We start from the raw sequence: 21,701 nt of genomic DNA, 5'->3' as shown, positions 1-21,701 counted from the left end.
AACTAGCAGATCTGACAATTAACTCACGAAGCCTCCTTCTAACAGCATTTCGGGCATCAAAATGAGATCAAATGAAAATGATGCAATGGAATGAAATGATGTACCCGTCGAGACGAACATTTTGATATGCTATATGCATGAACCAGAGCTACGGATGCAAAGTTACGGGGCCTCGAACATGAGCATATGGAGTAAAAAATCTAGGGACTTACAAAAAAAACAACCTCTGGATCTGGATCTAGGGTTTGCACGGAAACCGAGGCAACTCCGGCGGCACTGTTCACGACAGCGGCGGCGGGCGCGGAAGTCGAGGACGGCGGCGACGAGGACGGCGGCCGGCGGAGGCGAGGTCGCCGGCGGCCGGGGTGGCGGCGCAGGGCCCCGCGGCGGCCGGAGCTAGGTGCGAGGCGGCGGGCTCCTGCGGCGGACTCCTGCGGCGGCTCGGGCGGCGGCCAGCCGGCGGCAGCGGGCGCGGCGGCTCCGGCACCTCGGGCGGCCGGGCGCGAAGGGGAGGGCGGCGGCTGGCGGTAGGTGGCGACGGGGCGATGCGGGCCAGGGAGGGCCCGCCCCGGGCTTCGCGGGCTGGCGGGGCGGATGCCGGGCGGGGCCACGTGTCGGCTCGGGAGAGGCGGCGACGGGATCCGGACGTTGTCCGGCTCGTCCGGACACGTCCGGCGGCGGATCTGTGGATTTTTTTAGGGTTTAGGAGAGGGAGAGAGATCCGAAAACGGGGGGGGGGGGCTATTTATAGGCATAAGTGGAGCTAGGAGAGTCCAAATGAGGTGCGGTTTTCGGCCACGCGGTCGTGATCGAACGTTCTAGGACATGGAGCAGAGTTTGGTGGGTTTTGGGCCAAATTGGAGGGGTGTTGGGCTGCAACACACACTAGGCCTTTTCGGTCCCTCGGTTAACCGTTGGAGTATCAAACGAAGTCCAAATTATACGAAACATGATAGGCGGTCTACCGGTAGTAAACCAAGGCCGCTTGACAAGTCTCGGCCCAATCCGAAAATGTTTAATCCCCACACACGAAAGAAAGCTAGAAATGGCCACCGGAGAAGAACGGAGCGCTGGAATGCAAAACGGACAACGGGGAAAATGCTCGAATGCATGAGACGAACACGTATGCAAATGCAATGCACATGATGACATGATATGAGATGCATGAAAACGAAAACAACACATGGAGACAAAGACCCGAACCCGAGAAATAAATATAACTTAACGCCGGAAATGGCAAGAGTTGGAGTACAAATTGGGAAAGTTATATCTGGGGCGTTACACCAGGACTATGAAGATACAAGATTGAAGACTCCGTCCCATGTCCGGATGGGACTTTCCTTGGCGTGGAAGGCAAGCTTGGCGATGCGGATATTCAAGATCTCCTACCATTGTAACCAACTTTGTGTAACCCTAACCCTCTCCGGTGTCTATATAAACCAGAGGGTTTTAGTCCGTAGGACAACTTCATCATACAACAATCATACCATAGGTTAGCTTTTAGGGTTTAGCCTCCTTGATCTCGTGGTAGATCTACTCTTGTACTACCCATATCATCAATATTAATCAAGCAGGACGTAGGGTTTTACCTCCATCAAGAGGGCCTGAACCTGGGTAAAACATTGTGTCCCTCGTCTCCTGTTACCATCCGGCCTAGACGCACAGTTCGGGACCCCCTACCCGAGATCCGCCGCTTTTGACACCGACAATAAGTATTCTACGGTGGGTGAACAAATTAATGTTGAGCAATTGACAGAACTGAGCATAGTTATGAGAATATCTAGGCATGATGATGTATATAGGCATCACGTCCGTGACAAGTAGACCGAAACGATTCTGCATCTACTACTATTACTCCACTCATCGACCGCTATCCAACATGCATCTAGAGTATTAAGTTAAAAACAGAGTAACGCTTTAAGCAAGATGAGATGATGTAGAGAGATAAATTCATGCAATATGAAATAAACCCCATCTTGTTATCCTCGATGGCAACGATACAATACGTGCCTTGATGCCCCTTCTGTCACTAGGAAAGGACACCGCAAGATCGAACCCAAAGCTAAGCACTTCTCCCATGGCAAGAACTACCAATCTAGTTGGCCAAACCAAACGGATAATTCGAAGAGACTTGCAAAGATAACCAATCATACATAAAAGAATTCAGAGAAGATTCAAATATTATTCATAGATAGACTTGATCATAAACCCACAATTCATCGTCTCAACAAACACACCGCAAAAAGAAGATTACATCGAATAGATCTCCACAAGAGAGGGGGAGAACTTTGTATTGAGATCCAAAAAGAGAGAAGAAGCCATCTAGCTACTAACTATGGACCCGAAGGTCTGAGGTAAACTACTCACACTTCATCGGAGGGGATATGATGATGTAGAAGCCCTCCGTGATGACGGCCCTCTCCGGCGGAGCTCCAGAACAGGCCCCAAGATGGGATCCCGTGGATATAGAAAGTTGCGGCGGTGGAATTAGGTTTTTGGCTCCTGTTCTGATCGTTTGGGGGTACGTAGGTATATATAGGAGGAAGGAGTACGTCGGTGGAGCTCTGAGGGGCCCACGAGGCAGGGGGGCGCGCCCTAGCGGGGGCGCGCCCCCCACCCTCGTGACCGCCTCTCTGATGCCTTGGCGTAGGGTCCAAGTCTACTGGATCACGTTCGGTGAGAAAATCACGTTTCCGAAGGTTTCATTCCGTTTGGACTCTGTTTGATATTCCGTTTCTTCGAAACACTGAAATAGGCAAAAAACAACAATTCTGGGCTGGGCCTCCGGTTAATAGGTTAGTCCCAAAAATAATATAAAAGTGGAAAATAAAGCCCAATATAGTCCAAAACAGTAGATAATATAGCATGGAGCAATCAAAAATTATAGATACGTTGGAGACGTATCAGGCATCCCCAAGCTTAATTCCTGCTCGTCCTCGAGTAGGTAAATGATAAAAAGAGATTTTTTGATGCAGAGTGCTACTTTGCATAATTTCAATGCAAATCTTCTTAATTGTGATATGAATATTCAGATTCGAAAGATTCAAGACAAAAGTTTATATTGACATAAAAAATAATAATACTTCAATCATACTAACAAAGCAATTATGTCTTCTCAAAATATCATGGCGAAATAAAGTTATCCTTACAAAATCATATAGTCTGGCTATGCTCTATCTTCACCACACAAAGTATTTAAATCATGCACAACCCCAATGACAAGCCAAGCAATTGTTTCATACTCTAACTTTTTCAAAACCTTTTCAATCTTCACGCAATACATGAGCGTGAGCCATGGATATAGCACTATAGGTGGAAGAGAATGGTGGTTGTGGAGAAGACAAAAAGGAGAAGATAGTCTCACATCAACTAGGCGTATCAACGGGCTATGGAGATGCCCATCAATAGATATCAATGTGAGTGAGTAGGGATTGCCATGCAACGGATGCACTAGAGCTATAAGTATATGAAAGCTCAAAAAGAAACTAAGTGGGTGTGCATCCAGCTTGCTTGCTCATGAAGACCTAGGGCAATTTGAGGAAGCCCATCATTGGAATATACTAGCCAAGTTCTATAATGAAAGATTCCCAGTAGTATATGAAAGTGATAACATGAGAGACTCTCTATCATGAAGATCATGGTGCTACTTTGAAGCACAAGTGTGGTAAAAGGATAGTAACATTGTCCCTTCTCTCTTTTTCTCTCATTTTTTATTTGGGCCTTTTCTCTTTTTTATGGCCTTTTTTTATTTGGGCTTCTTTGGCCTCTTTTATTTATTTTTTGTCCGGAGTCTCATCCCGACTTATGAGGGAATCATAGTCTCCATCATTCTTTCCTCACTTGGGACAATGCTCTAAAAATGATGATCATCACACTTTTATTTTTCTTACAACTCAACAATTACAACTCGATACTTAGAACAAAATATGACTCTATATGAATGCCTCCGGCGGTGTACTGGGATATGCAATATGACAATGATGAATGTGTCATGATAAACGGAATGGTGGAAAGTTGCATGGCAATATATCTCGGAATGGCTATGGAAATGCCATAATAGGTAGGTATGGTGGCTGTTTTGAGGAAGGTATATGGTAGGTGTATGATACCGGCGAAAGGTGCGCGGTATTAGAGAGGCTAGTAAAGGTGGAAGGGTGAGAGTGCGTATAATCCATGGACTCAACATTAGTCATAAAGAACTCATATACTTATTGCAAAAATCTAGAAGTTATCAAAGCAAAGTATTACGCGCATGCTCCTAGGGGGATAGATTGGTAGGAAAAGACCATCGCTCGTCCCCGACCGCCACTCATAAGGAAGACAATCAATAAATAAATCATGCTCCGACTTCATCACATAACGGTTCACCATACATGCATGCTACGGGAATCACAAACTTTAACACAAGTATTCTTTAAATTCACAACTACTCAACTAGCATGACTCTAATATTATCACCTCCATATCTCAAAACAATTATCATGCTTCAATCTTTTCTTTGTATTCAACACACTCAAAAGAAAGTTTCACAAATCTTGAATACCAAGCATATTATTATTAAGCAAATTACCATGCTATTAAGAGACTCTCAAAATAATTTAAGTGAAGCATGAGAGATCAATAGTTTCTTTAAAACAAATCCACCAACGTGCTCTAAAAGATCTAAGTGAAGCACACAGAGCAAAATTATAATGCTCAAAAGATATAAGTGAAGCACATAGAGCAAAACTACATAGCTCAACAGATATAAGTGAAGCACATAGAGCAAAACTACTTAGCTCAAAAAGATATAAGTGAAGCTGTAACACCCCGAGACCGATGTGCCAGGTGTCCTCCGCTTATTCGCTGTTGTTGCCTCGTCTTTTGCTTGCGTGTCATGCATTTCATATCTTTGCATCATGTGCATTGCATCATGTCATAAATCTTTTGCTTCTAAACTAAATAATTTGTGTGGATCTTCGATCCATTTAAATCGAGGGAAGAGTGACTTCTCTTTATAACTTTATCCTCCTAGTATTTAGGGAGCTATTATAAATATTCCATTAATTTGGAATCATCGTAACACACGTGCAAAATAATTCCCATGTCTACTCCTCTTCGATTTTGACCTTCAAACCTTGCCAATATCTCTCATGTCTTTTCTCGAGGCTCCTCCAAAAACCTCAACATTTTTGGACACCTCTAATTCCTAGCCCTTATTCAAACCATTTGAATTAGATTCAAATGATTTTGAATTAAATTCTTGCGATCATGCCTCTCCTATTTTTCTTGGAACCAGCGCATTTTTGTGAGTCCGAGAATATTATTTGCGTGCGCTAATTCTTTGCCTATCCCTCTGTTTCTTTTCGTCTCCATTTCTTTTCTGTTAAGGGAGATATGAGAGAGAGTGAGAGAAGAGAGATAGCCCAGGCCGGCCCAGACTCCAACACAGGCCCATTTGCCTCTCCAAGGCCCAACCATCCCACCTAATCCTAACCCTGGGCCGATCCCAACTCCCTTGTTCTCTCCCTCTTTCTCTCCCCTCGCGCCGCCAGGGAGCCCGATCCCGCTCGACCCTCATCTCCCTCTCGACCCCTTCGTCCCGATCCCACGCAGTGCAGCCCCGAGCTGCCGAAGCTCCTCCTCCCCTCGCGTCCCCGCAGCGGAGCTGTTTCCCTGGAGGCCGCCCTCCCCAGCAACTCCTCTGTCTCCCCTCTGTCGCCTCACCGCCATGGTGCGGCACCTCTGCCCTGATGCTTCGTCCATGACCTCCGCCGTACCTCTCCGGCACCTCCGCGTCGCCGGAGTTCCCAGCCTTCCCCCTCGCTCGCATCCACAGCCGCGAGGTAGTGCCCCCTCGCGCGCCCATGGTCCTCCCTTCTTCGTCGTGAGCGGCAACAGGGGCGTCGCCGAGCCCTCGTGCCCGCGACCCGGCGGCGGCATTGACCATCAGCTCCGGCCGCTGAGCTCCCTGCTGCGCGCGTCCCGTCTCTGACCGGCGAGTCCAGACCGCCGAGCTCTTCGTCTTGCTGCTGCTCCGCCATCGACCTCCAGTTGCTGCAGGCGCCGTCCCGAAGCTCTCTACATCGAACAGGTACAGGAGCGTAGCGAGGATGCCCGCTTCGACCGCGCCTAGGGCTGCATCCTCGCGGCCTGCTGTCAGCCTCTCAAAGACCGAGCGATGCCAGCTCCTGTTGACCTCCTCAAGATCACGACCGCAACCGAGACCACGTTTTTCTATGTTTTGGACACGCCAAGACCCGAGGCCTTTTTTTTGCTGCTTCGCTTTGGAGGCGCCAAGATACTCTCCGACAAGTGTACGACTACATGGTGACTCGTGTGTACCACTACCGTCGAACTCCGAAGAACAGGGTTTTGCTGAGTACCCCTTCGTTTTGTCAAGACCATCAAGTCCCTCGACGACAAGTGCATGACTACGCGGATTGTGCCAAGTACCCCTTCGTTTCGATGAGACCAGCAAGTCCGAAGAACGCCAAGTTCGACGACGCTCTCTGCCCGAACGACTACCGCTGATTCGTACCTCTCCGTTGCCGTGGATTTCGTCAAGTTCAACGGTGAACCCCAAAGCCCTCGGATTCGTCAAGTCCGAAGATGCAAGTACCACTCCGAACCATGTACGACGACCGTCACCGAAGACCCATGTAACGCGAACGTCAAGTTCGACTACCGTCGCGTGAACCACTACTTCCACTATGAACGTGAACGACTACCGTCGCGGAACAACTACTTCCTCTACTTCCCTCAACGAACTCGAACCGTCCCGTTTGCACGCTTCGAAGGTATAACCTCGAGACGACGTCCGTGAACGAATGCTTGTGATATTTGAGATGCTCATGTTTGCACCGTGTCCAATTGGTCACTCGTTTCCTTGTCGCCAACTCGTGGGACACCCAGTATCCGGGAGCGCCCCACCATCTTCTGCACGCAACCGCACACTTCTCCTTTGCATCGGTATCTCAATCGAGTTACTGGAACCGGAACGCTGCCGTGGCACCGTTTTCGTTATCGTTGTTGTGGCACCCCTTTCCTTTCCACCACGGTGACAAATGCTTCATATTGCTCTTGTCAACTTTTAATAAAATTTCATAAACTTGATCATGTCATCCACATCATGTTAACAACATTAGGATGGTTTAAATTGTTGTTTGCGGTAATTTACTAATGCTTATGGGGATTTACCGGATTTGTTGTTTGCTATATCCGGCCCCATTTAAATTGTTTAGATAGATAATCCCTTTATGTTTTACATCTTGACATGCTTAACAACATTTAATATTTTTGGGTACATAACCGAGAGAGAACTAAATAATTGATGTGGGGTTTCGTCAATATGCAACAGAGTTGCATAATGAGCTCCACTTAATTTGTAGGATTGTTTGTGCACTTTTCCATGCCATGCTTCATTAAACTGGACATGCATCATACTTGTTTGCGCATCGTGCCATGTTGATGTGTTGGTTGTTTACTATGTTGCTTGCTTCTTTCCGGTGTTGCTTCTTCTTGGTATTCCGGTAACGCCGCGTTTGTGAGGATTCATTCAACTACGTCTGTTTTTCTTCTTCATGGACGCGTTCTTCTTCCTTGCGGGATTTCAGGCAAGATGACCATACCCTCGAAATCACTTCTATCTTTGCTTGCTAGATGCTCGCTCTTTTGCTATGCCTATGCTGCGATACCTACCACTTTCTTATCATGCCTCCCATATTGTGAACCAAGCCTCTAACCCACCTTGTCCTAGCAAATCATGGTTTGGCTATGTTACCGCTTTGCTCAGCCCCTCTTATAGCGTTGTTAGTTGCAGGTGAAGATTGAAGTTTGTTCCTTGTTGGAACATGGAGATGTTGTTCCTTGTTGGAACATGTTTACTTGTTGGGATATCACAATATATCTTATTTAATTAATGCATCTATATACTTGGTAAAGGGTGGAAGGCTCGGCCTTATGCCTGGTGTTTTGTTCCACTCTTGCCGCCCTAGTTTCCGTCATATCGGTGTTATGTTCCCGGATTTTGCGTTCCTTACGCGGTTGGGCAATAATGGGAACCCCTTGACAGTTCGCCTTGAATAAAACTCTTCCAGCAATGCCCAACATTGGTTTTACCATTTGCCACCTAGCCTTTTCTTTCCCTTGGGTTTTGCAGACTCAAGGGTCATCTTTATTTTAACCCCCCCGGGCTAGTGCTCCTCTGAGTGTTGGTCCAACCTGTCAGCTGCCGGTGGCCACCAAGGGCAACTCTGGGCTGGCCTACCCGTACCTAAGACAATCTGAGTGTGCCCTGAGAAAGAGATATGTGCAGCTCCTATCGGGATTTGTTGGCACATTCGGGCAGTGTTGCTGGACTTGTTTTACCATTGTCGAAATGTCTTGTAACCGGGATTCCGAGTCTGATCGGGTCTTCCCGCTAGAAGGAATATCCTTCATTGACCATGAGAGCTTGTGATGGGCTAAGTTGGGACACCCCTGCAGGGATTTGAACTTTCGACAGCCATGCTCGCGGTTATGGGCAGATGGGAATTTGTTAATGTCCGGTTGTAGAAAACCTGAAGTTGACCTTAATTAAAATACATCAACCGCGTGTGTTACCGTGATGGTCTCTTCTCGGCGGAGTCTGGGAAGTGAACATGGTGTTGGAGTTATGCTTGACGTAGGTTGTTCTAGGATCACTTCTTGATCATAGTTTCTCGATCGTGCTTTGCCTTCTCTTCTCACTCTCATTTGCGTATGTTAGGCACCATATATGCTAGTCGCGTGCTGCAGCTCCACCTCATACCTTTACCTTACCCATAAGCTTAAATAGTCTTGATCGCGAGGGTGCGAGATTGCTGAGTCCCCGTGACTCACAGATACTTCCAAAACCAGCTTGCAGGTGCCGATGAGTCCGTGCAGATGACGCAACCAAGCTCAAGGAGGAGCTCGTTGAAGATCTTGTCCTTTGTGTTGTTTTTCGTTCTAGTTGATTAGTAGTGGAGCCCAGTTGGGGTCGATCGGGGACCTTGTCGCTTTCGGGGTTCTTCTTTTATTTTGGTTCCGTAGTCGGACCTTGATTGTATTTGGGTGTTGTAATGCTTTATTCATGTATTTGTGTGAAGTGGCGATTGTAAGCCAACTATGTATCTCTTTCCCTTATGTATTACATGGGTTGTGTGAAGATTACCTCACTTGCGAAATTGCTTTCAATGCGGTTATGCCTCTAAGTCGTGCTTCGGCACGTGGGAGATATAGCCGCATCGAGGGCGTTACAAGTTAGTAATCAGAGCCTTCCCCGACCTTAGGAGCCCCGACTGATTGATTGTTTTTAGCAGCCATTGTTGAGTCTAGAAAAATGTTTTGAGTCATTTAGGAATTATATATCGGAGAGTTTAGGAATTATTTTTACTCCTCAGCCCCTTCATCGCTCTGGTAAGGCATCCTGACATAGAGTTTTGACTCTTCTCTTCTCAAATTTCACTAAAAAAAATTTAGGATCACGCAGGTATCTTGGAATCGTTCCGATCGATTTGTGACGAGAACATTGTTCTTGGTGCCTCCTGTCATTTAGGGGTTGTGGCAGTGTCCCGGGGAGTTGAGCTCCGAGGTGTTGTCATCACAATTTTATCGTTGCAGTTCTGGAATACCTGAGTTTAGTTCGCCGACATCGAAAATCTCTTTTATGCAGTTGTTGGTGAGATAACCTCGACGCCACCCAGTACTGGGGCGGGAGTTCGGGAGTATTGCCATAACTCGTATAATGGATGCTTTTCAAAGGTTGAGGTAGATGATTTCCGAAGGTTTCTTGGTTATGTGTTGAAGGATGGATACAGCCGGATGTAGGATTTGCTAGTTTTGGGTGAGATATTATGCTTCCCCTGTATCCCCAACACCTGATTGCATAACCGGAAAATTTCAGGAGTTTATAAGTGGGAATTCAAGTAGCTCTTAGGATATCTTTCTGACAGATGTATGATATGAAATTGGGGTTCGACGTCTAGTGGTCCGCCTATTCACGGTCGATTTTACAGTGGTCTCGCTGTGTCTTAAAGAGTCCTTGGCTATGCGGACTCGGGGACGCTTCGTATGTCATGTGCACTACCTTGTACATGATGGTGCTGTACTATTGAGCCCGTGTAGGCCCCACCACGAAAACTTCAAACGAAATCTCTATCATATGTTTGTTCTGGCTTATTCTGCAAGCCAATCCTTTGTTTTTGTTTTTGAGTTGTAGTATTCGAGTTGCTTCAATGTCAAGTGTTGATTCCATACCTTGTCTAAGTGGTGTTCTCATACTCCGATGTGGATACTAGTCCTTCTTGATAATCGAGATTGTCATGTCAAACCTTTTCAACCAGTGTGCTTCTCTTCAAGTGGATCCGAACATTTCAACTCCCGCAAGATCAATTATCACTTCTTCTCAACGGTGTTTGTTTCATCCGTATCCAAGTTGCCTTTGTATTTCCCACCCTCCCACCCTTTTTCCTTAAGGACTCGGGATTCTTAATCAAGTATCCTTTTATTCATATGAAGTCTCTCCATTATTTTTCTCCGTCAATGCTCTTATCCGGTGTTTCTCACGAAGATTTTAACGGAGCTTCAAGTTCGTCATTCCTCATTCCTTTTCTTCTCGGGTGGTTTCAAGTCAAGTTCTGTTGATCATACCTTTTTCCTCGTTTCAATGCTTTCTTATGCCGGTGCACCTCATTATCATTCCACTTCTCGCTATTTATTATTCCGGAGTGCTGAAGATATCTCGTAGATTCGTGTTTTCCACTCTGCATTCATTCAAGATCTTTCGAGGTTGTTATCTCAGTCAAGCCTTTTAATTCAACCGGTGCAATCTCTCTCTTTAAATCTTTTTCAACGGTGTTTCTCTTGAGTGGGCCCTAACCCACAGGTCTTTTCCCAGGATCTTACCTGACTCTTCTTCTCTTCTTCCGGAGTTATTTTCAATTCTTTTCCATGTTTGACGTAAGAATGAGTTATCATCAGTCATATGTATTTCTCCAATATCACTTTCAAATTCTTTTCATCGTTGGCTCAACCTCTTCGCTTTTGATTCTTTCGGAGTGTCTCAAGAATTCATGGTGGTGTTTCTCATCGTCATTCTTTGCATTTGAAGACCGAAGAAGAGTTTCTCTTAAATTTTGCTCCATTCTTTTCAAGATTCGTGATTCTAGCTTGATGCCATCCTCTCATAATTATTTTCGATTGTGAGAATTATTTTCACCTATCCGGAGCAATTCAAGATTCTTTTCAATTTGATTCTCCGTAGCCCATCACCTCAGAAGTATTCATTCTCAGCTTTTAGCTCTCATTCTCTAAATCTTACCGGTGCTTCATTCAAGTATTCTCTTATCAGCTCGTAATCTTTTCGTTCTCATGGGTCTAAATTCTCTCAAGCATCTTCGTTTAATTGCTAATTCTTCCCGGTGTGCCTTCATGTTTTAATCATTCTAATCAATTCTTACGGTGGTTCGTTCAAGACTTCTCGTCATTTGTTTATCATATCAACTCTTTCGTTCTTTTCAATCCTACCGGTGGATCATTGAAGACCTTTCTCAAGTTTGTGCAATATCCATCTTAATCCTTTCTATGAGAATAAGCAATATGCTAAATCCGTTCATTGTCATCAATTTAATTGGTGAAGGATAAACATAACATAATTCCTATTCTTGTTCATCCAAGTGATTAATTCCTTGTTCCAGAGGCTCATCAAATTCTCGTTTTCATTTGTTCATCTTTCTTTTTCCCGGAGTTCCTACCTCTCGCAATTATATCAACACGGAGATCCATCTAAATCATTACAAGGTTTCACCTTGTGTTTCCAACTTCTCTTTCTTTTCGTTATCCTTTTGTTTACCGGAGTTCTTCATGGAGGTTCTACATGATGGTTCATCAAGGATTTTATCCCTTCTCGAAGTTTTCATCGAGATTGTTTTTTAAGGAGCTCAAGCATTCTTCATCTCGCATTCCGAAGTGCATTTCTTTCGTCCATATCATTGGAGGTGGTATTATGTCATTCTTGATAATTTGAGTTCATGCTTCATGATTCACATGTTGTTAAGAATGAGATATATTAAATCCATCAACCTCTTCGTTGGAGTTATCTTGGGTTATATTCCACCTAAAGCCTTCCATAGGGATTGTTGCTATTATGGTGCTTATAAAGGACCCAAGTTCTTTTTTTATCCTCCCGGCAAATTACTTTCTCATCTCCTTGTTCATATCAATCCAATTCTTTTCCCGTGAGTGGCAGGTTGTCATCTCTTAATTTGGGATGTACTCCACAAGACCATATCAAGCTTATTCTTTTCGTTGTTGGTTTTCCAACAATCCCGTTCTAGCAATTGTGGTAAGCGTGCTTCCTCAAGATCTTGTTTCCCTTCGTTCATTCCATTCGATTCTTAATTTTGTTCCGGAGGCTTTGTGATGTTGCTCTCTTCAACCCATCTTTTCGTTCGGTCAGGATCATGTTCTTTTCGTGCTTATCCATTTAACTGGAGTGTGTGCCCGCTGCTCAAGTTCTTTCATTTTATCAAGTCTTGCATCCCTTCTCAACCGGAGTGCTGTTCGAATTTGTTCTTCCTTGTTCCTCTTTCTTAACGGAGTGCTTTCAACTTTGTTCTTCTCCATGGCTTCTTTCTTTCATTTTGCTCAACCTTTTCAAGGTTCTTTGGTTTCACTTGTTTGTCAAAAGAAGCAACTCAGTTTACCTCTTCTCTTTCTCCTCCGTTTTTCCCTCCGGTGCCATTCTAGATCTCGGGACGAGATCCTCTCGTAGTGGTGGAGTGTTGTAACGCCCCGAGACCGATGTGCCAGGTGTCCTCCGCTTATTCGCTGTTGTTGCCTCGTCTTTTGCTTGCGTGTCATGCATTTCATATCTTTGCATCATGTGCATTGCATCATGTCATAAATCTTTTGCTTCTAAACTAAATAATTTGTGTGGATCTTCGATCCATTTAAAACGAGGGAAGAGTGACTTCTCTTTATAACTTTATCCTCCTAGTATTTAGGGAGCTATTATAAATATTCCATTAATTTGGAATCATCGTAACACACGTGCAAAATAATTCCCATGTCTACTCCTCTTCGATTTTGACCTTCAAACCTTGCCAATATCTCTCATCTCTTTTCTCGAGGCTCCTCCAAAAACCTCAACATTTTTGGACACCTCTAATTCCTAGCCCTTGTTCAAACCATTTGAATTAAATTCAAATGATTTTGAATTAAATCCTTGCGCTCATGCCTCTCCTATTTTTCTTGGAACCAGCGCATTTTTGTGAGTCCGAGAATATTATTTGCGTGCGCTAATTCTTTGCCTATCCCTCTCTTTCTTTTCGTCTCTCCATTTCTTTTCTGTTAAGGGAGATATGAGAGAGAGAGTGAGATAAGAGAGATAGCCCAGGCCGGCCCAGACTCCAGCGCAGGCCCATTTGCCTCTCCAAGGCCCAGCCATCCCACCTAATCCTAACCCTAGGCCAAACCCAACTCCCTCGTTCTCTCCCTCTTTCTCTCCCCTCGCGCCGCCAGGGAGCCCGATCCCGCTCGACCCCCATCTCCCTCTCGACCCCTTCGTCCCAATCCCACGCAGTGAAGCCCCGAGCTGCCGAAGCTCCTCCTCCCCTCGCGTCCTCGTAGCGGAGCTGTTTCCCTGGAGGCCGCCCTCCCTAGCAACTCCTCTGTCTCCCCTCTGTCGCCTCCCCACCATGGTGCGGCGCCTCTGCCCTGATGCTTCGTCCATGACCTCCGCCGTACCTCTCCGGCACCTTCGCGTCGCCGGAGTTCTCAGCCTTCCCCCTCGCTGGCGTCCACAGCCGCGAGGTAGTGCCCCCTCGCGCGCCCATGGTCCTCCCTTCTTCGTTGTGAGCGGCAACAGGGGCGTCGCCGAGCCCTCGTGCCCGCGACCCGGCGGCGGCGTTGACCATCAACTCCGGCCGCTGAGCTCCCTGCTGCACGCGTCCCGTCTCCGACCGGCGAATCCAGACCGCCGAGCTCTTGGTCTTGCTGCTGCTCCGCCATCGACCTCCAGTTGCTGCAGGCGCCGTCCCGAAGCTCTCTACATCAAACAGGTAAAGGAGCATAGCGAGGACGCCCGCTTCGACTGCACCTAGGGCTGCATCCTCGCGGCCTGCTGTCAGTCTCTCAAAGACCGAGCGATGCCAGCTCCTATTGACCTCCTCAAGATCACGACTGCAACCGAGACCACGTTCTGCTATGTTTTGGACACGCCAAGACCCGAGGCCTTTTTTTTGCTGCTTTGCTTTGGAGGCGCCAAGATCCTCTCCGACAAGTGTACGACTACATGGTGACTCGTGTGTACCACTATCGTCGACCTCCGAAGAACAGGGTTTTGCTGAGTACCCCTTCGTTTTGTCAAGACCATAAAGTCCCTCGATGAAGTGCACGACTACGCGGATTGTACCAAGTACCCCTTTGTTTCGACGAGACCAGCAAGTCCGAAGAACATCAAGTTCGATGACGCTCTCCGCCCGAATGACTACCGCCGATTCGTACCTCTCCGTCGTCGTGGGTTTCGTCAAGTTCAACGGTGAACCCCGAAGCCCTCGGATTCGTCAAGTCCGAAGATGCAAGTACCACTCTGAAGCATGTACGACGACCGTCGCCGAAGACCCGTGTAACGCGAACGTCAAGTTCGACTACCGTCGCGTGAACCACTACTTCCACTATGAACGTGAACGACTACCGTCGCGGAACAACTACTTCCTCTACTTCCCTCAACGAACTCGAACCGTCCCGTTTGCACGCTTCGAAGGTATAACCTCGAGACGACGTCCGTGAACGAATGCTTGCGATATTTGAGATGCTCATGTTTGCACCGTGTCCAATTGGTCACTCGTTTCCTTGTTGCCAACTCGTGGGACACCCGGTATCCGGGAGCGCCCCACCATCTTCTGCACGCAACCACACACTTCTCCTTTGCATCGGTATCTCAATCGAGTTACTGGAACCGGAACGCTGCCATGGCACCGTTTTCGTTATCGTTGTCGTGGCATCCCTTTCCTTTCCACCACGGTGACAAATGCTTCATATTGCTCTTGTCAACTTTTAATAAAATTGCATAAACTTGATCATGTCATCCGCATCATGTTAACAACATTAAGATGGTTTAAATTGTTGTTTGCGTTAATTTACATGCTTATGGGGATTTACCGGATTTGTTGTTTGCTATATCCGACCCCATTTAAATTGTTTAGATAGATAATCCCTTTATGTTTTACCTCTTGACATGCTTAACAACATTTAATATTGTTGGGTACATAACCGAGAGAGAACTAAATAATTGACGTGGGGTTTCGTCAATATGGAACGGAGTTGCATAATGAGCTCCACTTAATTTGTAGGATTGTTTGTGCACTTTGCCATGCCATGCTTCATTAAACTGGACATGCATCATACTTGTTTGCGCATCGTGCCATGTTGATGTGTTGGTTGTTTACTATGTTGCTTGCTTCTTTCCGGTGTTGCTTCTTCTCGGTATTCCGGTAACGTCGCGTTTGTGAGGATTCGTTCAACTACGTCCGTTTGTCTTCTTCATGGACGCGTTCTTCTTCCTTGCGGGATTTCAGGCAAGATGACATACCCTCGAAATCACTTCTATCTTTGCTTGCTAGATGCTCGCTCTTTTGCTATGCCTATGCTGCGATACCTACCACTTGCTTATCATGCCTCCCATATTGTGAACCAAGCCTCTAACCCACCTTGTCCTGGCAAACCGTTGTTTGGCTATGTTACCGCTTTGCTCAGCCCCTCTTATAGCGTTGTTAGTTGCAGGTGAAGATTGAAGTTTGTTCCTTGTTGGAACATAGAGATGTTGTTCCTTGTTGGAACATGTTTACTTGTTGGGATATCACAATATATCTTATTTAATTAATGCATCTATATACTTGGTAAAGGGTGGAAGGCTCGGCCTTATGCCTGGTGTTTTGTTCCACTCTTGCCGCCCTAGTTTCCGTCATATCGGTGTTATGTTCCCGGATTTTGCGTTCCTTACACGGTTGGGTAATAATGGGAACCCCTTGACAGTTCGCCTTGAATAAAACTCTTCCAGCAATGCCCAACATTGGTTTTACCATTTGCCACCTAGCCTTTTCTTTCCCTTGGGTTCTGCAGACTCAAGGGTCATCTTTATTTTAACCCCCCCGGGCCAGTGCTCCTCTGAGTGTTGGTCCAACCTGTCAGCTGCCGGTGGCCACCAGGGGCAACTCTGGGCTGGCCTACCCGTACCTAAGACAATCTGAGTGTGCCCTGAGAAAGAGATATGTGCAGCTCCTATCGGGATTTGTTGGCACATTCGGGCGGTGTTGCTGGACTTGTTTTACCATTGTCGAAATGTCTTGTAACCGGGATTCCGAGTCTGATCGGGTCTTCCCGCTAGAAGGAATATCCTTCGTTGACCGTGAGAGCTTGTGATGGGCTAAGTTGGGACACCCCTGCAGGGATTTGAACTTTCAAAAGCCGTGCCCGCGGTTATGGGTAGATGGGAATTTGTTAATGTCCGGTTGTAGAAAACCTGAAGTTGACCTTAATTAAAATACATCAACCGCGTGTGTTACCGTGATGGTCTCTTCTCGGCGGAGTCCGGGAAGTGAACACGGTGTTGGAGTTATGCTTGACGTAGGTTGTTCTAGGATCACTTCTTGATCATAGTTTCTCGATCGTGCTTTGCCTTCTCTTCTCGCTCTCATTTAGGTATGTTAGCCACCATATATGCTAGTCGCATGCTGCAGCTCCACCTCATACCTTTACCTTACCCATAAGCTTAAATAGTCTTGATCGCGAGGGTGCGAGATTGCTGAGTCCCCGTGACTCACAGATACTTCCAAAACCAGCTTGCAGGTGCCGATGAGTCCGTGCAGATGACGCAACCAAGCTCAAGGAGGAGCTCCTTGAAGATATTGTCCTTTGTGTTGTTTTTCGTTCTAGTTGATCAGTAGTGGAGCCCAGTTGGGGTCGATCGGGGACCTTGTCGCTTTCGGGGTTCTTCTTTTATTTTGGTTCCGTAGTCGGACCTTGATTGTATTTGGGTGTTGTAATGCTTTATTCATGTATTTGTGTGAAGTGGCGATTGTAAGCCAACTATGTATCTCTTTCCCTTATGTATTACATGGGTTGTGTGAAGATTACCTCACTTGCGACATTGCTTTCAATGCGGTTATGCCTCTAAGTCGTGCTTCGACACGTGGGAGATATAGCCGCATCGAGGGCGTTACAGAAGCACATAGAGTATTCTATCAAATTTTAATTCATGTATGGCTCTCTCAAAAGGTGTGTACATCAAGGATGATTGTGGCATACTAAAACAAAAAGACACAAATAATACAAGACACTCCAAGCAAAACACATATCATGTTGGTGAATAAAAATATAGCTCCAAGTAAATTACCGATGGAAGTGGACGAAAGAGGGGATGTCTTCCGGGGCATCCCCAAGCTTTGACTTTTTGGTGTCCTTGGATTATCTTGGGGGTTCCATGGGCATCCCCAAGCTTAGGCTCTTGTCACTCCTTGTTCCATAATCCATCAAAATAATTCACCCAAAACTTGAAAACTTCACAACACAAAACTTAAAGTAGAAAACTCGTGAGCTCCGTTAGCGAAAGAAACCAAAAGACCACTTAAAGGTACTGTAATGAAGTAATTCTTTATTTATATTGGTGTTAAACCTACTTTATTCCAACTTCTCTATGGTTTATAAACTATTTTACTAGCCATAGATTCATCAAAATAAGCAAACAACACACGAAAAACAGAATCTGTCAAAAAACAGAACAGTCTGTAGTAATCTGTAGCTAGCGCAAGATTTGGAACCCCAAAAATTCTAAAATAAAATTCTGGACGTGAGGAATTTATCTATTAATCATCTTCAAAAATAATTAACTAAATATCACTCTTCAAATAAAAATGACAGCAGTTATCGTGAGCGCTAAAGTTTCTGTTTTTTACAGCAAGTTCAACAAGACTTTCCCCAAGTCTTCCCAACGGTTCTACTTAGCACAAACACTAATTAAACACAAAAAACACAACCAAAACAGAGGCTAGATAATTTATTTATTACTAAACAGGAGCAAAAAGCAAGGAATGAAAATAAAATTGGGTTGCCTCCCAACAAGCGCTATCGTTTAACGCCCCTAGCTAGGCATAAAAGCGAGGATAAATCTAGGCATTGCCATCTTTGGTAGGCAATCCATAAGTGGATCTCATGATAGTTTCATATGGCAATTTTATTTTCTTTCTAGGAAAGTGTTCCATGCCCTTTTTTAATGGAAATTGAAATCTAATATTCCCTTCCTTCATATCAATAATCGCACCAACCGTTCTAAGGAAAGGTCTACCAAGAATAATAGGGCAAGAAGGATTGCAATCTATATCAAGAACAATGAAATCTACGGGCACATAATTCCTATTTGCAATAATAAGAACATCATTAATCCTTCCCATATGTTTCTTAATAGTAGAATCCGCAAGATGCAAGTTTAGAGAGCAATCATCAAAATTACGGAAATCTAGCAAATCACACAAAGTCTTAGGAATAGTAGAGACACTAGCACCCAAATCACACAAAGCATAAAACTCATTGTCGGTGTCAAAACCGGAGGATCTCGGGTAGGGGGTCCCGAACTTTGCGTCTATGTCGGATGGTAACAGGAGGTAAGGGACACGAAGTTTTACCCAGGTTCGGGCCCTCTTGATGGAGGTAAAACCCTATGTCCTGCTTGATTAATATTGAAGATATGGGTGTTACAAGAGTAGATCTACCACGAGATCAGAGAGGCTAAACCCTAGAAGCTAGCCTATGGTATGATTGTATGTTGTGATTGTTGTCCTACGGACTAAAACCCTCCGGTTTATATAGACACCGGAGAGGGTTAGGGTTACACAAGGTCGGTTACAAAGGAGGAGATATCCATATGCGTATTGCCTAGCTTGCCTTCCACGCCAAGTAGAGTCCCATCCGAACACGAGACGAAGTCTTCAATCTTGTATCTTCATAGTCTTACAGTCCGGCCAATGGAGATAGTCCGGCTGTCCGGAGACCCCCTAATCCAGGACTCCCACAGTAGCCCCTGAACCAGGCTTCAATGACGATGAATCCGGCACGCAGTTGTCTTCGGCATTGCAAGGCGGGTTCCTTCTCCGAATACATTACAGAAGAAGTTGAATACGAGGATAGTGTCCGACCCTGCAAAACAAATTCCACATTCCACCGCAGAGAGAATAATGTTTTCGTAGATTTAATCCGCTAGCTTGTTTTGGCAACATGACATCATGTCATGGCCCGGTGACTATTCGAACCATTTCTTTTAGCGAGCCCCGCACATAATGCGAGGCAGTTTTTCGACACGTCTTGTCAAAGCAGAGATCGTGTCCCCTTATTACGGGATTCTCATCAATACGGGCGTGGGTAACCCAACCACGCCATTAATTGCGGCGCTTGGGGGATAAGCGAGTTTTACTAGGCAAGTGGGGACGTTTAATTTTGTCTGCCCATATAAAGGGATAAGGATTCACCTTTCTATCCATGCCTTCTTCCTCCTCTGCTCATCCACTCCCGCATACTCGAGCTCTAGCGCCCAAGTCCTCACTTCCACCTCAACCTTCTCCAACCATGTCCGGAGCGGGAGGCAAGTGGATGGTCTCCTCCGTCACGGAGGATAGTCAAGAAACTGAGGAGAGCCGGATACCTGCACGACAACATCGCGCACCGGCTCCCAGATGAGGGACAGCTCATCCCCACCCCCGAGCCCCATGAGAGCGTGGTATTCCTCACCCATTTTCTCCATGGACTGGGATTTCCTCTCCATCCCTTCGTCCGAGGGCTCATGTTTTATTACGGCCTGGATTTCCACGATCTGGCCCCGAACTTCATCCTCAACATCTCGGTGTTTATCGTCATGTGCAAGGCCTTTCTCCGCGTCAAGCCTCACTTCGGCCTATGGTTGAAGACCTTCAACGTCAAGCCGAAGGTAGTGAGCGGCCGCCAGGCGGAGTGCGGAGGCGCCATGGTGGGCAAGATGCCCAACATCACATGGCTCGAGGGCACCTTCATGGACACCATAAAGGGGTGGCAATCGGGGTGGTTCTATATCACCGAGCCGCGCGACCCCGCATGGGTGGTGGCTCCCGAGTTCCGATCTGGCATCCATGCGGCTCACCTCCTGGAAAGAGAAGGGCCTATCCCGGGGTAATTCAAAAGAGCTGACCGGACTCCAGTCATGTATTCAGAACATGGTGGACAAGAAGCTCAAGCTTGTCAACATAGTCCAGGTTATGCTCGTCTGCCGAATACTTCCGTGCCAACAACGGGAGTTTACCTTGTGGGACTTCAATCTGGCGCAACACCGAACTCTGAATAGGCTCTTTGACACAACTCATCAAGATGCCTAGAGGGTGCTGTTCAAGGGCGCCGCGGTCCCTCCTCCCATTACTGAGGATCATGGATTCAGCATGAAGCGCCAAGCCTGTGCGGTAAGCTGTTTTACCTTTTACAGGATACTTATTTTCTATACAGATTGACTCTGTGCGGGATCTAAATTCCCGTGTCATTAACAGGACTGGCAGAGAATGGTCGGACAGATCGACTGTCCGGCTCCCTTGCCTGAAGGCCCCGCAGACGCTCTTATGACGAAGATGCTAACTTCGGCCCCTTATAAGGTGCCGGAGAAGACCAAGAAGGCCAAGGGAGCTCGAAAGAGTTCCCGACGCTAGGCATCGTCGGACTCACCGTCCGATGATTCTGCGGCGCACTCTTCCCCCGAAGACGAGGAAGAGGAAGAAGAGGCTCCCCTACCGACTGGGGGAGACAATAAAAGGAAGGCCACCCCAACTGGGGAGGCCGGAGGGTCCAAGAAGGGATGGACGCTCCTTCCGGACAGCTCCACCGCCACCGATGAAAGTGAAGACGAGTGGTTGCCCAGGGGCAAGCCCCAGGGGAGATCGTAAGTATTCGGATACCAAAGTAACCCATAGGATTCCTTTGTCGCATTGCTTTCCCTAACGCCGAACTCAATTGTGCAGGCCGCCCCGAGCCAATATCGAGGTATCCTCGGACGGATCCCTGGGCGCGTCGGACATGGATAGCGATCCAGTCCCGACGGCCACCTCCCCTCATCCGGCCGATGACACCAAGGTGCTGTCTCAAGAGGCACCGGATCGGGGGGGGGGGGGCAGTCCCGGAGGCGCCTCAAGGCGACCTTCCGGACTCTGGGAGCCGAGGGGACGGGGTCCCCGAGAGCTCCGAGTTCGGCCCTCAGCCGAACACCGCGCCAGACCCTCCAACAGATCCGAGCTTGTGCAGGCGGTCCCCTTCTAAGGAGGGTGAGACGCCTGTGCCGGTGACCTCTGTCCACCCAGAGGCGTCGGACACTATGTTGGAAGCACTTCGCAGCGCTTCCATCGAGGAGGAGCACCGCACTATCATGAGTGCGGTGATCCAGAAGGTTCAGTCCGCCAAGAGCGGATTGACTGAAGCCTGTACTAGCCTTCTAACAGGCTTTGAGGTAACTGTTTTAAAATGTAGTAGAAATATTACCGCATAGACAGTAGCCCCTGATGCTTTGTTCAGTGTTCACAGAGAAAAGCCGAATAGAGGATCAAATAATATCGCAGGAGTCTAATATAAGTATGTCAATATGCATATGCAGGCTTCACTGCTGGCGTCCGCCGCACTAACGGCGGAGGTCGCCGTACTGAAGGAGGCCCTCGAGGGGT

This window comes from Triticum aestivum, chromosome 6A (assembly GCF_018294505.1).
Source record: "Triticum aestivum cultivar Chinese Spring chromosome 6A, IWGSC CS RefSeq v2.1, whole genome shotgun sequence".
NCBI lineage: Eukaryota > Viridiplantae > Streptophyta > Magnoliopsida > Poales > Poaceae > Triticum > Triticum aestivum.
Note: the sequence above shows the minus strand (reverse complement) of the source record.